The sequence below is a fragment of the Manis javanica genome, chromosome 2 (genome assembly GCF_040802235.1).
Source record: "Manis javanica isolate MJ-LG chromosome 2, MJ_LKY, whole genome shotgun sequence".
Classification (NCBI taxonomy): domain Eukaryota; kingdom Metazoa; phylum Chordata; class Mammalia; order Pholidota; family Manidae; genus Manis; species Manis javanica.
Window position 1 is genome coordinate 122,506,181 of NC_133157.1, and position 14,804 is coordinate 122,520,984.

At 43.1% G+C, this 14,804-nt stretch overlaps 1 protein-coding gene and 1 pseudogene across 11 annotated transcripts in view; both read left to right on the top strand.

Annotated features, from left to right (window-relative positions):
• Positions 1–14,804, top strand: part of CAMK1D (calcium/calmodulin dependent protein kinase ID) — a 433,891-nt gene that overhangs the window by 98,408 nt on the left and 320,679 nt on the right. The window contains exon 2 of one of the 11 annotated variants that reach the window (XM_073229303.1): positions 3,434–3,507. The exons of the other annotated variants lie outside the window; for them this stretch is intronic. The gene's annotated coding sequence lies outside the window, so the exon portion shown is untranslated. The remainder of the gene's footprint in view (positions 1–3,433; positions 3,508–14,804) is intronic. 11 annotated transcript variants of the gene reach the window in all.
• Positions 13,698–13,791, top strand: LOC118968990 (U6atac minor spliceosomal RNA; annotated as a pseudogene).

The window sequence follows — 14,804 nt, forward strand, 5'->3', positions numbered from 1 at the left end:
ATGTCCTTGGGGTCTGACCTGGCTGGGGCCATTTTTCTCAGGGTGCCCTTAGTATTTCTAAACGCCAAGGAAGATACTGAGTATTTTTGTTTATGTGAACAAGAAAAGCTCTCTTTTCTGTCCCTTTTCTACTTTTAATAACCAACCCTAAAAACAAAACAAAACAAAAAACACCACCAGTGTGTTGGAATATTTCTCAAATTGGCTGTGGCTATAATCAGGCAATTCAATCTGGGGAGGTCTCCCTGTGCTTCCAGTGAGACAACCTGGGAGAAGGTTCTTGACTCTGGTGGAGAAATAATTCATGAGCAGGTCGAGCAGGTTTAAGCAAAGAGCATTTCAGTAAGGCAAAGTGCACACTCAAGGAGGGAGTGAGGGCACACTCTGGTGGTGAGCAGCTGGGGGGTGTCCGTTGAATGTCTTACAGCTGGAATCAAGCAGGAGGTGGAATATTCACCGGGAGAGGTGGGGCTTGCTGGGAGGAGGGAGGCGATATCTGCCTAGGAACTGTCTTGGTGCCAAGGGACGTGATTTTCAGTATGCTAATGAGTGCGTCCTGTCCTCTGAAGTGGAGGCAGGGTCAACTTCAGTCTGGTGGGACCATTTAGTCTCGGCATACTCTCCCTCCTCATGTCTCTCAAGAACAGTTTACATGGAATGTTTAGGGTATTAACAAGCATCTAACTACCAAATATAAACACCACCAAAGTCGCCAACCGCCTCCCTGCTCATGTCTGCCTGTCTACCTACTATAATGGGGTGATGGCATAGAATGTATGGGGTTTGGAATCAGACACACATCTTGACTCATGACAGGTCTCTCAACCTTTCTGAATGTCCCCTGAAAAATGGCAGAGTTCTTCAGGGCTTGAGGTTTCACAGTAGTGTCTGTGGAGTACATCCTCCGCATGGCCCAGACCACATGTGTCAGTAGGTGGCCACTGCTGCCCTTGTCAGGAGCCAGGGGCAGGGCTGGGCCCAGTCAGACTGTGAAGGTGTGGAGCTGGCTTACAGAGTCCAGACTGTTCTTCTCATTAGTTATAAATCCTCAGTACTGGCTCAGAATTAGCTGGTGGCTTTAGGGATAATAGCATTGAACAGATGATTGCTTTAAAGTTTCCACAGATTTAAGGACCTAAATCAGCAAATCTCCATCCATAGTTGAAAAGTTAAAAAATTTCTTTGATATTCTCAAACCTATCAATAATACTCTTGTGTATTTCCAGAGAAAAAGAACAGATAGGAGATAGGTAGCCATTTATTGTTAGGAACTGACTCTTATCATTATGGAGGCTGAGAAGTTCTGTGATGTGTAGCTGGCAAACAGAGGCCCAGGAGAGTCAGAGGTGTAATTTCAGCCTAAAGACCTGAGAGCCAGGAGAGCCAGTGGTGTAAGTCCCAGTCTGAGGGCAGGAGAAGGCTCCAGTGTGGTCAGGCAGGTGGGCACATTCTCCCTCTCTCTGCCTCTCTGTTCTCTGCAGGCATTAAACCACATGGCTTGCATAACCAGTCTCTGTTGGGGTGGTGGGAACCCTTCCCAAACCCCAACCTCAGCTGCCAGCCTTGGGCTGGCCTTGGAAGCAGGCCATGGAGGGAAGGTGGCATGCCTGCCCTGTGAACCCTTTCCTCTACACCCTGCTCTGCGCCGGTTCATTGTGGAGGAAGTCTGGCTGCTGAAGACCTTGGCCCCACGCTCAGAGCATTGGCTCTCATCCCCTTTATATTGGACCACTGCTCATGGATCCGCCTTTGAAAAGAACCCTCCTTCTGAACAGCTCTTTAGGTCTCTTGTCCACCTCTGGTACTCCCCTGTGCTTTGGGTAAACCACCTGGCCATCCCCTGCCCTGATGGGATTATGTATGTGGCTGTTGTCCTCTCTGAATAGGAAGTATGAAAAGGCATAATTCCCAAGACATTAATTCTTTTACTTTCTTAAGTGGCGTGCTCAGCTTCTAAGAAAACCCTCCCCGTCTAAGCCCCGTATTCTACCAGTAGGGGTCCCCGGGCTTGTCTTTCTCTTCTTGTAGCCAGTTCCTGTTTTCTGGGAGCACTTTTCTATTCATTTCACTAATCTGGGAATTAAACATTTTAATAAAATTTGCCTACTCCTGCTGACCTCTTGCCCAGGGGTAGTGGGTCTCCATTTTTGGTATTCTGCTAGGGATTATTAACCCTAAGCTTTAAACTTCTCACCACAGCTTCTGAAGTGTGAGGTATCTCAGTAGCACTGTGACAGGTGTGTTCCCATGGCTTTGGGGCAGCCTCCCTCTTTCCTCCCTGCTTGCCGTATCCTACCACACAGTTAATAGTTTTGACTAGTTAACAATAAAAAAAAGAAACTTGCCTTTGGACGCTGAATACAAACCGCACCCTTGGAGTGCACTATATTACTTTCGCTTTTTAGAAAGGCGTAATATTTCTATTTGATTTTGGCTTTTCATGGAATTTTCCCAAGACCACAGCTTTCTGCTGCCGGGTTCTTTCCCTTTCCCCTCCCAGTTATGAAGTGCAGCCTTGCACATCTCATGGGTAGGAAACTGTAGTCAGGGTAGGACAGACGTCAGACAGTTGTCTGCGTCTCCCAGGAGCTATTACCCAAGTCCCAGTGCCTGGCCCTCTGAACACTATTGTTCTGTACACCACAGGATAAATTTCCTTTTCCACAAGTCATTTTTGAATTATGACTGATGTTTTCTGTGGGAAAAAAGACTTGTGTCTCAGAGACCAGAACAGTTGTTTGTTGTGGTTTAATGTGTATTGAAAGCACCTGTCTACGGGTGCATTTATTGACTGGAGGCTAGACAGCAGAGCCAAATGTTTTCAAAATTATTCTGAATGTGCATCCCTTTATTTCGGTAAGATAAAGTAAGCTTTATAGCTGTTGAGTGAGCTACGGAGATTAACTCACAGTACTGAAATATTGTGTATTTTACTGTTTGCTTGCGTTTGGGGGCCTGGTTGTGATGACAAATGTGGATTTTGCCCTTACTGTTCTTCCTTCCCCTTCTGTTTGCATTAGCGGCTGGGGGAACATCTGCTCCAAGAACCAGCCACAGAGCTGCATCCTGAGTGGTTTGCTCTTGAACCTGACAGTTTGGAGTCCTGAGAGGGGCAGAAATTACTTGTTTTTTCTGCTCTTTGTAACCAAGTGAAACAGGGACCATGGATGTAGTCAGAGTAGGGTGAGGGCCTCCGGAGGGGGCAGGGCAGGATATTTGCAGTCAGAGCAATGTAACTATATGCAAGGAAACCCCCCTACTAAAACTCTATGTTAAACATTGAGCTCTAGAATCATTCTTCAGTGAAATCAGTTAATGTTCCCCAGATAAAGAGTAGCACGTTTTATTATGCTAATCATTTGTAACCATGTGTAAGATTCACTTTAGCATGCTAAAAGGCCCAGGCCTATGTGTGCTGTCTTTTCTCCTTCAGATCTGACGAGGTGATTCTGCAAACTGAGCAACTAAGTCAGCATGCAGACCCAGCTGTAAATGGCATAGTAAAAGGTAGGAAGAATTCCATCTTGAAAATAAGATTGCATTTTAACACCCAGGAAGTTCAAGAGGCAAGATTCTTTAGCAAGTAGACAATACCTCGGCCCACCTTGGGAGCTGGGCAGGCAGCCTTTTGATATGCTCCTGGACCCAAGTGCCGGTGTCCCAGAGATAAATCAAGGCAGGAAATTCCTTACATTAAGTTAATTTTTAATATTCAGAGACCACTTAACAAGTCCCCACCCTTAAGTTTTTTCATGTTCTCAAAAAATCCTCAACTGCCTATAAAACCCCCTAGAGAACGCACCAACGATGGACTCTCTTGTCCTCTCCTGGCGTGAGCTGGGAGCTCTGTCCTTTCACTTTATCTCTAAATAAAAGCCTGTACCTTGCTCTCCTAGCTCAACTGTTTGTGAGGCTCATTCTTCAGCTCTGCAAACAAGAACCCCAGCATCACAAGCAGGCTCTAGAGATTCTGTTTTCCTCAACCAAATGGGAAAGAATTTAGTGGGCTGACCTGCCTTACTTTCTGGCAGAAACTTCTCTTTAAATCTGATGAATGGCAGAGACGGGCTCCCCTGGCCTGGGGTTCACTCTTTCCAACTCCCTATGAAAGTCACTTTTTAATTAGGTAGTGATTATGAAATAGTAGGTCTGTTGTTCTTTTTTTTCCCCCTGCCATTATTGTCATATTTTAGTTCTGTTGGATACCTATTTTCTAAACTTAACTTCATATATTCTCTTCCTAGAAGAGAATGAAAATCCCACATCACCTGAGAATCATTTGATGATAGTTTCAGTAAAATCTCCAGAACACAGAATGGATTGGAAATTATATAAAAATAGTTTTCTTGCACATGGATAAATGGAAATTGGCACAAAAGTGCAGCAATTACAATTCTTTAGGTCTTATGAATAAATTAGGATGGACTGAAACTCAATAAAATTTAAACGATAGGCTCAAAAGTTATTAAATAGTCTTTATTAGTAATTTGCTTTCCTTAAAACTTTAATTTCTTTTAAAACTTGATAGAAAAATGGAACTTCGTTCTGCTAATGTTTTCAGATAGATCTGCAAAGCCCTTCATTCATATTCACTGTCTTTGGTTGTTATTCTAAACCCTGAATATTCAGCTTCAGTTAGTTTCCATATGTTTAAACTCCAATGATGTTGCTTTTTAGATTGGGGAAGGTTGATTATGAAGTGTTTTTCCCTTTACTTCCGTTTCTAACAAGGAAAAGTTCAAAAGGGAATTTTCAGCCATTGTTTAGCATTTTGGAAAAAGTGAAAACCTACTTCCTCCATTTCATTTGTAAAGAGGAGCATGTTGGAAATGAGTATCCTTGGAAATGTCCAAAATTCTGCCAGGACAGGAGGCAGGGATGGGAGATTCCACGTAAAACTCTGGAGAAGGGGGGACATTTCTTCTCTTCCTTCTTGTCTTACCTTTTCTTATCTCTTCTGCTCTTCCTGCTTGTGTTCCCTCACCATTTCTTTCCTTGCTAGCCTTTCCCGTTCATTTTGAGCCATTTTCTTTTACTCCCTTTCTATTTTAGCTCACAGCAGTTGAGGAAACAGTGACACTCCTCTCAGATCTATTTTGTTAAGGACTCTGGAAGACAGAGCCAAAGCAATGAGCTTTCCCTGGTGAAACTTTGGCTTGAGTAGGAAGGATGTTTATGAGCAGGGAGTCTTCTCAGGGATTGTCTGTTTATAAGAACCATTCAGTATTTATGGGACAGAGATGATAGATGCCCACTGTGTGCCAGGTGCTGCTGTCAAACATACAGTTGGCTAAATCATGTTGTTCACATTTGAGGGCGGCCCCATGGCAGGGGAGGGAACAGACAAGCAAAGACATTAGTAGTTACAGTGTCATTTATTATTTATTTTTTAAATTTTTTTATCATTAATCTACAATTACATGAAGAACATTATGTTTACTAGGCTCTCCCCTACACCAAGTCCCCCCCACAAACCCCATTACAGTCACTGTCCATCAGCATAGTAAGATGTTGTAGAATCACTACTTGTCTTCTCTGTGTTGCACAGCCCTCCCCTTTCCCCCACCCCCCACATTATACATGCTAATCATAATACCCCCTTTCTTCTTCCCCGCCCTTATCTCTCCCTACCCTCCCATTCTCCCCAGTCTCTTTCCCTTTGGTAACTGTTAGTCCATTCTTAGGTTCTGTGATCCTGCTGCTGTTTTGTTCCTTAAGTTTTTCCTTTGTTCTTATACTCCACAGATGAGTGAAATCATTTGGTATTTGTCTTTCTCCGCTTGCTTATTTCACTGAGCATAATACCCTCTAGCTCCATCCATGTTGTTGCAAATGGTAGGATCTGTTTTCTTCTTATGGCTGAATAATATTCCATTGTATATATGTACCACATCTTCTTTATCCATTAATCTACTGATGAACACTTAGGTTGCTTCCATTTCTTGGCTATTGTAAATAGTGCTGCGATAAACATAGGGGTGCATCTGTCTTTTTCAAACTGGAGTGCTGCATTCTTAGGGTAAATTCCTAGAAGTGGAATTCCTGGGTCAAATGGTAAGTCTATTTTGAGCATTTTGAGGAACTTTTCCACAATGGTTGAACTAATTTACATTCCCACCAGCAGTGTAGGGGGGTTCCCCTTTCTCCACAACCTCGCCAATATTTGTTGTTGTTTGTCTTTTGGATGGTAGCCATCCTTACAGGTGTGAGGTGATATCTCATTGTGCTTTTAATTTGCTTTCTCTGATAACTAGCAATGTGGAGCATCTTTTCATGTGTCTGTTGCTACCTGAATTTCTTCTTTGAAGAACTGTTCAGCTCCTCTGCCCATTTTTTAATTAGATTATTTGCTTTTTGTTTGTTGAGGTGCATGAGGTCTTTATTTATTTTGGATGTCAAGCCTTTATCGGATCTGTCATTTATGAATATATTCTCCCATACTGTAGGGTACCTTCTTGCTCTATTGATGGTGTCCGTTGCTATACAGAAGCTTTTCAGCTTGATATAGTCCCACTTGTTCAAGGTTATCTTCTTTAGTATCTTATTGTCTAACTTAACTTGCTTATTGAGCTGTTATAAACACTGTCTGGTGATTCTTTACTTCTCTCCCTTCTTATTCCTCCTCCTCTGTTCATTATATGTTGGTTGTTTTATTCTGTGCTCTTTTGTGTTTCCTTTAACTGCTTTGGTGGGTAGTTGATTTTATTTTTTGCCTTTAGTTAGTATTTGGTTGGTCTGCTTTCTTTGCTGTGATTTTATTTTCTCTGGTGACATCTGTTTAGTCTTAGGAGTGCTCCCATCTAGAACAATCCCTCTAAAATACCCTGTAGAGGTGGTTTGTGGGAGGCACTTCGGTTTGCTGCTCCAATATGGTGGAGCCGCGTCTGAGGGGAGGCAGGTGGGAGGCTGTTTATCGCCCTGAGGGGCCTCCAAGGTGTGCTGCTGTCCAGGGGGTTAGGGTGCCCAGAGTTCCCCGGGATTCCCAGCTGCTGGGCTAAGTGTCCCGGGATGCTTCCGTCCAGCTGTGGGGTCCCTGCCCCTTTAAGACTTTCAAAAAGCAGTCGCTTTTCTTTGTGTCCGGGGCGCCGGCCTCAGGGACCCGCTCACAGGTCTTACTGTCCTGTTTCCCTAGTTTCCACCACCCCACGCACGCACTGTGTCTGCGCTGTGGTGTGCATGGCTGGGGCTGGGTGTTCAGCAGTCCTGGGCTCCCTCTCCCTCCCTGCTCCGACTCCTCTCCTCCCGCCGGGAGCTGGGGTGAGGGGTGCTCGGGTCCCACTGGGCCGCAGCTTGTATCTTACCCCCTTCGCGAGGCGCTGGGTTCTCGCAGGTGTGGATACAGTCTGGCCGTTGTCCTGTGTCTTCTGGTCTCTCTTTTAGGAAGAGTTGTATTTTTAGTATTTTCAAAAATGTATGTGGTTTTGGGAGGAGATTTCCGCTGCCCTACTCATGCCACCATCTTGGCTCTGCCGCCTCTACAGTGTAATTTTGTAATTGCCTTTATAGAGGCATAAACCTCATGTTGCACTCACATAGCCAGACATGAGAATGACTGTGGAACCCCCAATTTCTCTGGTCTCAGATGTAGAGGAGGAGAGTATTCAAACTGAGTTAATGTGCCAGTTCTGAAATGAAACCTCCGTGGACCCTGTTGTACACTGCACGGCTGGGGTTCACTTAGAGTTAGCTTTGGTTCTGCCATTTTAGTTTTGCCTGCCTTCGGTACAAGGGATGGGCCTTAAGCCTACTCTCTCTGGTTACCAGTCTGGCTTCCCTGTTAGCCAGCTGTGAGATATGTAGCATGAAAATATGGACCTGAATGGAGAGGACACGACTGGGCTGCCAAGCAGACAGTTACCTTCTGGTGATTCAGACCATTGTTGTCTGGCAATGTTAACTCCCATTTCTAGACAGGAGACTGTCCCAGGATGTTTTCTCTTCCTGACTTGCCTTTAGCCATTATACTCATCCCATTTCACTATCTGCAGTAATAAAAAGAAGAAAAAATTCCCAGTCTTTTAAATGTAAAAGTCATAAACCATGCCTTGACAACTGCAGAAAATTGTATCACTAATTTATTTTATTGTTAGTATAACTTTTAATTGCCTTCCTTATCTTTGTCCCTGCCTGTTGTTTTCTGGGACAAAGTTAGCAATGTTTTGAAAGTCAGTTCAGAGGTGAACGAATGATGGAGTCATAATAGCAAATAGAGACAGGCTGCTGGCATTTGGTGAAAGTCAAATACTAATTTTAACAATAATAAATTTTGGGGAGGAACGACAAGTTCCCAACTGGTGAAAGGAGGATATTCTGTATGAGAGGCTCTTGTCCTCTGTAGATAGTACTTTTCATTTCTACTGCAGTTGGGAAATATGGCCTTTGCCTCAATTATTACCTTCATCATTCAGACTCATTTTTGAGGAAGCTCAGATTTTTCAAGTAGGGATATAGCCATGTCAAAACTCCTTTCTCTTCTTGTGATAAGGCCGTTTGCAGCCCGTGTCACCAAGTCCTTTAGTTAGACCTCAGTTCTGCTGATCTGGTTTTAGCCTCTCCTTCCTGTCTCCCTTCAGAAGCTACATAGGCTGTGTCTTGGGTTGACTCTGACTTCTTTTGAGAATTCTGTGACTTCTTCTAAGGTGGCATGAGGTACTCTTAACTTCTTCCTGTTGGAAATAATTGGACTAATGGAAGTTCTAGAACAAGACTAAGGACCATTCCAAGAGGTAGTTTCCCTGATTCTTCCTAAGACACCACACCTTTTCTAGGATTGGCTGTTTGAATATGATTATTTTGGTCTTGTGTCTCATTTAAGCTTTGAAGGTACAAGTTTAAAGTTAAGAAGTAATTTAATTATACAGCTTCATTCAAGGTCCTTGTCAATACTGGAAGAGTTAGTGAAGGTACTGGAAGGTGGACCGTATCCTCCTTTATTTCCCATGTGTGTGAAAACTTTTTGGTAGAAATTTGTCCAGACCCCTTGAGGAGAATGAGTGACAGCTTTGCATCTCTTCAGGATGAGAGCTTCAGGCCTCATGGGCAGCTCCAGGCCTCTGCTGCCCACAGGGCAGTCTCCAGATAGTTCTTGGGGAGAAATTCTGCAGCTGCCTGGACCTCCTGCCTGGTTTGTTTGGAGAAGACAGTTAAGCAATATGTAAATGATTTGATTTTTTTCATGAGAAAAACAAATTGAGAGATTCTTCTGACATCAGACATTTTGTTTTGGCTTGTGGGGCCAGATTTTATTTTTCTCTTTTACCTTTTGTTTTTATTCTTCTGTACCATTTTTGAAGACAGCAAGGAGAAGGAATAATCCCTGGACCATTTCTCCCTGTGAAAACCATTGTGTGTGACTATGCAGAAATGGAGAGTGGGCATAGGAAGAACACATGGTAGAGCACCCAAAATGCCGACCCTGTCCTGTTCCCTTAGTGCTCTGTGGTCGTGGCAAGTTCCTTAAATTCTCTGTGCCCTGGCCACTTTGTATGATGCAGAGAATCTCTGGATGTGATGGTGAGTAACTGAGGTCATTCTTGTCAAACACTTAAAATATATCTTGTACATAGTAAGCAGTTCATGTTTTTTTATTGTGTGATTATACACTAATCCTATTAGATCATGTTATTATGTTGTGAAAAATTCTAGTTTCTTTGTGCACTGACAGGGTCCTAGAAACTCAGAACAGATGTCGGCTCAGGCCAATATTCAATGACTGTTCAGCCATTATGTGGTCATTTGGGTCAGAGAAGAAGACCAGTCTAGTAATGTGTTCTTTTCATTAAAGCTGAGTTTGCCACACTGATTTGAAAGGTGCAGGGCCCTCCAAAGCCAAACGGCCCTCTGAAAGGTTGCAGTCATGTTTAGTAGCTGCTCTGCTGTAGAGGATGTGTAAGACATTGCATATGGTCTTTTATAAGACAGAGAAAGGATGCTTGGCCATTAATCACCTCCACCACTAACCAGCTGTGTGTACCTTGGTCAGGCCAGCTATTCATTCATTCATTCATTCATTTATTTAAATTATTCCATTTGTAAAAAATGCCAAGATATTTTAAAGTATTAAAGATACCGTATTGCAGCATTATTCACAATAGCCAAGACATGGAAACAACCTAAGTATCCATCAATATATGAATGGATTAAAGAAGACGTGCTATAGATATACAGTGGAATAGTATTCGGACAGTGGGAAAGAAGCAAATCCTTCCATTTGCAACAACATGGATGGGCCTTGAGGGCATTATGCTAAGTGAAATACATCAGACCGAGAAAGACAAATACTGTATGGTTTCACTTACACATACAGTCTAAAAAAGCCCAACTTGTGGAAACAGAGAGTATAGAACGATGGTAACCACTGGCTGGCAGATAAGAGAAAAGGGAAAATGTTGATCAAGGGGTACAAACGTGCAGGTAGAAGACGAATGTTTTGGGAATCTAATGCACAGCATGGTGATTATAGTTAACATACTGTATCATATAGTAGAAAGTTGCTGAAAGACTAGATCATAAATATTCTCACCAGGAGTAAGAAATGGTAATTATGTGACATGATGGAGGTATTAGCTAACACTACCATGGTAATCATATTGCAGTATATAAGTGTATCAAATCATCCTGTCATACACAGTTCAACTTAGCATGTCAGTTACATTTCAATAAAAAAATGTTATCCTGACATTCCGCCTCTGTTAATACTTACGAAGAATATCTGCTCCTCCATTCCCCCAAGGAAGGAAGGAGAGAAAGAAAAATGTTTTCCACTGTAACCAAAGTAACATACCACAATAAACACAATTAATAATAATATTTAAGTATCTTTGGTATCCAGGTCATATTCAGGTGCCCCAGGTGTGGTCAGATCATACACCAAATTCTCTTAATGTTACTGATGTCCCTTCATCTGGGGACCTAGGAGTAGGAGCAGCTGAGTGATCTTTAAGGATCATTGTTTCATGTTTAACACCTTTGGGAAGTGCTGCTCTGATTGTTCATTTATCTCTTGTTCTTGGAGAAGGAGGTTTCAGAGTTTATAGACTATGGCTCTATCACACAATGAGATGGAAATTTGGAATTAACTGAGATGGGTTAGAGGGTGCTTCATATGGGACTTGACCTATAGGTCAGCCTATAGGTTGGGCAGACCTAGTGTCAACTGGCTAGATACATTGCACACTTGTCAGAGAAAAAGAGGCAGAAAATTTATTTCAGGACTAACAGATTTGGGCTTGCATTTTATATGCCCCAGAAGTGTTCATAAATGCCATTTAGAGCTACAAGGAGGCATTTGGCAGTCCTATTTCATTATGTTTCATTATTTGAGACTCTGGTGTTTTATTCAAGGAGATGAAATGTTGAATCTGTCAGGTTACCTATCCATGGAAACTCCCATTTTTTTCAGAACAAAAGAATGGAACAGTCACGCAGTAACGGCCTGGGGATGTCAGGTGCTCCACCCCCAGAGGTCACATGGCCACTGGCACCTTTTCCGCATTGTGCAGGTGCCCTGAGCAGCCACTTCTCAGCTTCTTTGCCTTGCCACCCAAACCTGTCCCAGGCCACCTTGTTATGTGTGTGAGGGATGAGAGCAGATTGAGAACCCGGCTTTTCCACCTGAGCTCTAAAGTAGTTGCGAACTAGTTAAGAGGTAGGGATGTGGGCATCAGAAAGATGGAGACCAAATACTAACTTTATTTCTGATAAAAGTTAAATTGTGGTGTATTGCAGTAAAAGGCTTCCTAATCCTGAACCTCTGAATCAGGTGGCGCTGCCCACTGAAGGCCTCCTCCCTGGCAGAGGGAGAAGAGGGGCAGGTGGGCTTCCAGTAGGCGCCCAAGAGAAGGGAGGGAAAAGGAGCTCAGCATCCCCCTCCTGCTCCTCCCTGCCAGCCGTGTAGGTCCCTCCTCCTGTTACCTTGTTAGATCCAGTTCACTAAGCCAGCCTGTCAAGGTCTTGAGAATTCTGAGTCTTTCATCTGATTTAATTTTGGGTCATCTGCACATATGGATCATGTCCTCTATCTTTCTCTACAAGTCCCTAAGAACTGTGGCTGCTCTTGGAAACCTCCTGTGGCTGGCTGCCTTCTGTGGGTGCTGCTGTGCAGCTTGTCTCATCTCTGGTCCCATCGCTCTTGTAGGTGCGCTGACCACAGCTTGGGGTGAAAGCTTCCCTTGAGGTACGATCGCCAATATTCCAAAGGCAGGATTCCGTCACCCTCATGCTGGGCATCAGGCAGCCAGAAATCCTCCAGACCAATGGCTGGACCTTTTTCAGAGTCAAGCCTCAGGGTACAGGCTGTGGGCCTTGCTGCACGTGTTCTCATACCCCATCTGCTCAAGGGTTGGGAGTACCTAAAATATTGTACCACATTCCCAACACTTATCAGGCTAATCAGTAAGCCATGATTTCATCCAGAAAAAAATAATTTCTGACATTCATTCTGCTAGTTAGCAGAGGACTAATATTACTCAAGTGTAAATGTGGGCGTGCTTCTGGTTGACCACATCTGGAGTAAGGACCTCTTGGTTAGATCCTAGCTAACCAGCTCAGGATGTTGAGATATAATTTACATATAATTAAGTTCACAAATCTCAAACATTTTTAACCCATGTAATGACCACTTAGATCAAGCTGTAGGACATTTTTAATGACCTGGAAGGCTACTTGGTATCCTTTCCCCAGTTGGAACAACAGCCCCTCACAGGTGCCACCCGAAGGTGATCACTATTCTGATCTCTGTCATTGTGTATTAGTTTGGCCTGATTTGAATTCCATACAGATGGAATCATACTTAGGTTTTGTGAGAGTGATTCGTGTTGTGGCATGGGTGAAGTGTTCATTTTTCCCCATTGCTGTGCAGCATTCCACTGTATGACATATAGATACCCATTCTACACTTGATGGACATCTAATTATTTCCAGTTTGGAGCTGTTAGGAATAAAGTAGCTGGAGACATTTTTGTACATGTCTTTGGTAGATGGAGAATGAGTTACTGATTAAGGTAAATAATTTTCCCTATAATTGAAGTTTATATTCACTAGCAGAGGAAGAATATTATATTGTCCATGCCAGATGGTTTTTAAAGTATATTGAAGGTGTTACACAATTATATCAAACAAAGGAATGATTGAGTATACTCATACATAATAAATTGTGCTATACAAAAGCAGACCCTTGCTTTTGTGCTCTTTGCCTGTAATGAATATCCTAAGTCAGAGAGTCGATTTCCTGAAAGCTGAGATTCTCATGTGAAAGTATGTTGTTTCCTCCTGCCTTCTCTGGAAGGGGTGAGAAAAGGACCTTTTCATTAATTCTGAAAATAGGCATCATTTTCTAATTTTAGATTCTCACTGTGAAAAACAGTCATGAATTACTAAAAACCTGGAGAATATAAATTGTTTTTGGGGGTCCCCTGAATTGGAATGAATAAGGTTTTTAAATATTATGTTTTTCCATGTCATTTTGGATATCGTGATGAAAAAAAAGTTTTTTGAGTCCTTAAATACTCTTATAAAAATTTAATTTCACCTATATTAACTAGGCTTTCAGTGCTTTTTTGAGGGTCTGTTATCCTCTAGTAGGTTACTAGAGGGAAAATCTGTTAACCTAGAACACTGATGGCTGAAAGTAGAATAGGGAAATGGAAGGACAATCATCATTGGGGGATGCTGCATATATTCAAATTTTTTAAGAGTCTGTGTTTTACGAAAGTGAAGAATTAGGTTACCACTCCCCTTGACAAGAGTGGAAAAAAATCTAATGACTCCTACCACACACACACACCTCTTTACAGTGCCTGACTGTTTCAACAGCCCTGCTGGAGGGGGATCTGGTGGTGAGGGCCAGCACCACAGATGCAGCAGGCCTGCTCTTGGGGATCCTTCCTGCACACACAATGAAATGACATTTGTACGGGGTTATCTTTGCAGCTTCGTGTGTAATACCAGAACATCAGAAGCTACCACGCGGCCACCAGTCAGTAAGGGAGTGGTGAGGGATGGCTATGTGCACAGTGGAATGCTGTGCAGTTGTTGAAAGAGAGTGGTGAAGATCTCTGTTCTGACACGGAATGATGTCCTGGCACATTGCCAAGTGAAAGAAGCAAGGTGGAGACTAGTGTATATAGTGTGCTACCTCTGTGTAAGAAAAGAGGGGATCTGAAAATACATAGGTGAACTTGCTTATATTTGCATGAAGAAACACTGGAAGGATAAACAAAAACCTAATACAGATGCCTATCTTAGCAGGCAGAGAGGAGCAGAAGTATTAGGGGTAGGTGTAGGAATGACGCATCTTTCTGCATGTATCTTTTTATATTGTGTTGACTTCTTGAATCATGCAGAAAACCACCAACCCATGAAAGTGAATCTGTGTGGGAAAGCCCTTTTGACATTGAACTAGACCAAGCGTAGGTGGCAGAAACTGAAACTGGTTGAATGCATCATGAAAGGGGAGGCCGTCCACTCCATTTCCTCTCACAGGAGCTAACTCAGCATTAGTCTTTCAGTTGCCACTGCTGATCGAGTCAACCTGCCAGCCCTAATGTGCCAGGCACTGTTTTAGGTGCTGTCAGTGGGAGCCTTAAGGTCCGAGCTTTCACGGAGTTTACTTTCTTGAAGGGGCAAACAAGAAGCAGTGGTGAGCAAGGGAGAGGAGGCTCCTGGGGTAGGGAAGGAAGTGAGAGGCATCTGTGCTGAGGTCAGAAGGGAGGCTAATTGCCGATCTGTATTTCTGTGTGTTCCTGTGCTTTTGTGACCAGTGTTCTTGCATACAGGATAAGAAAAGGGGGTAAATTTTCACTTTT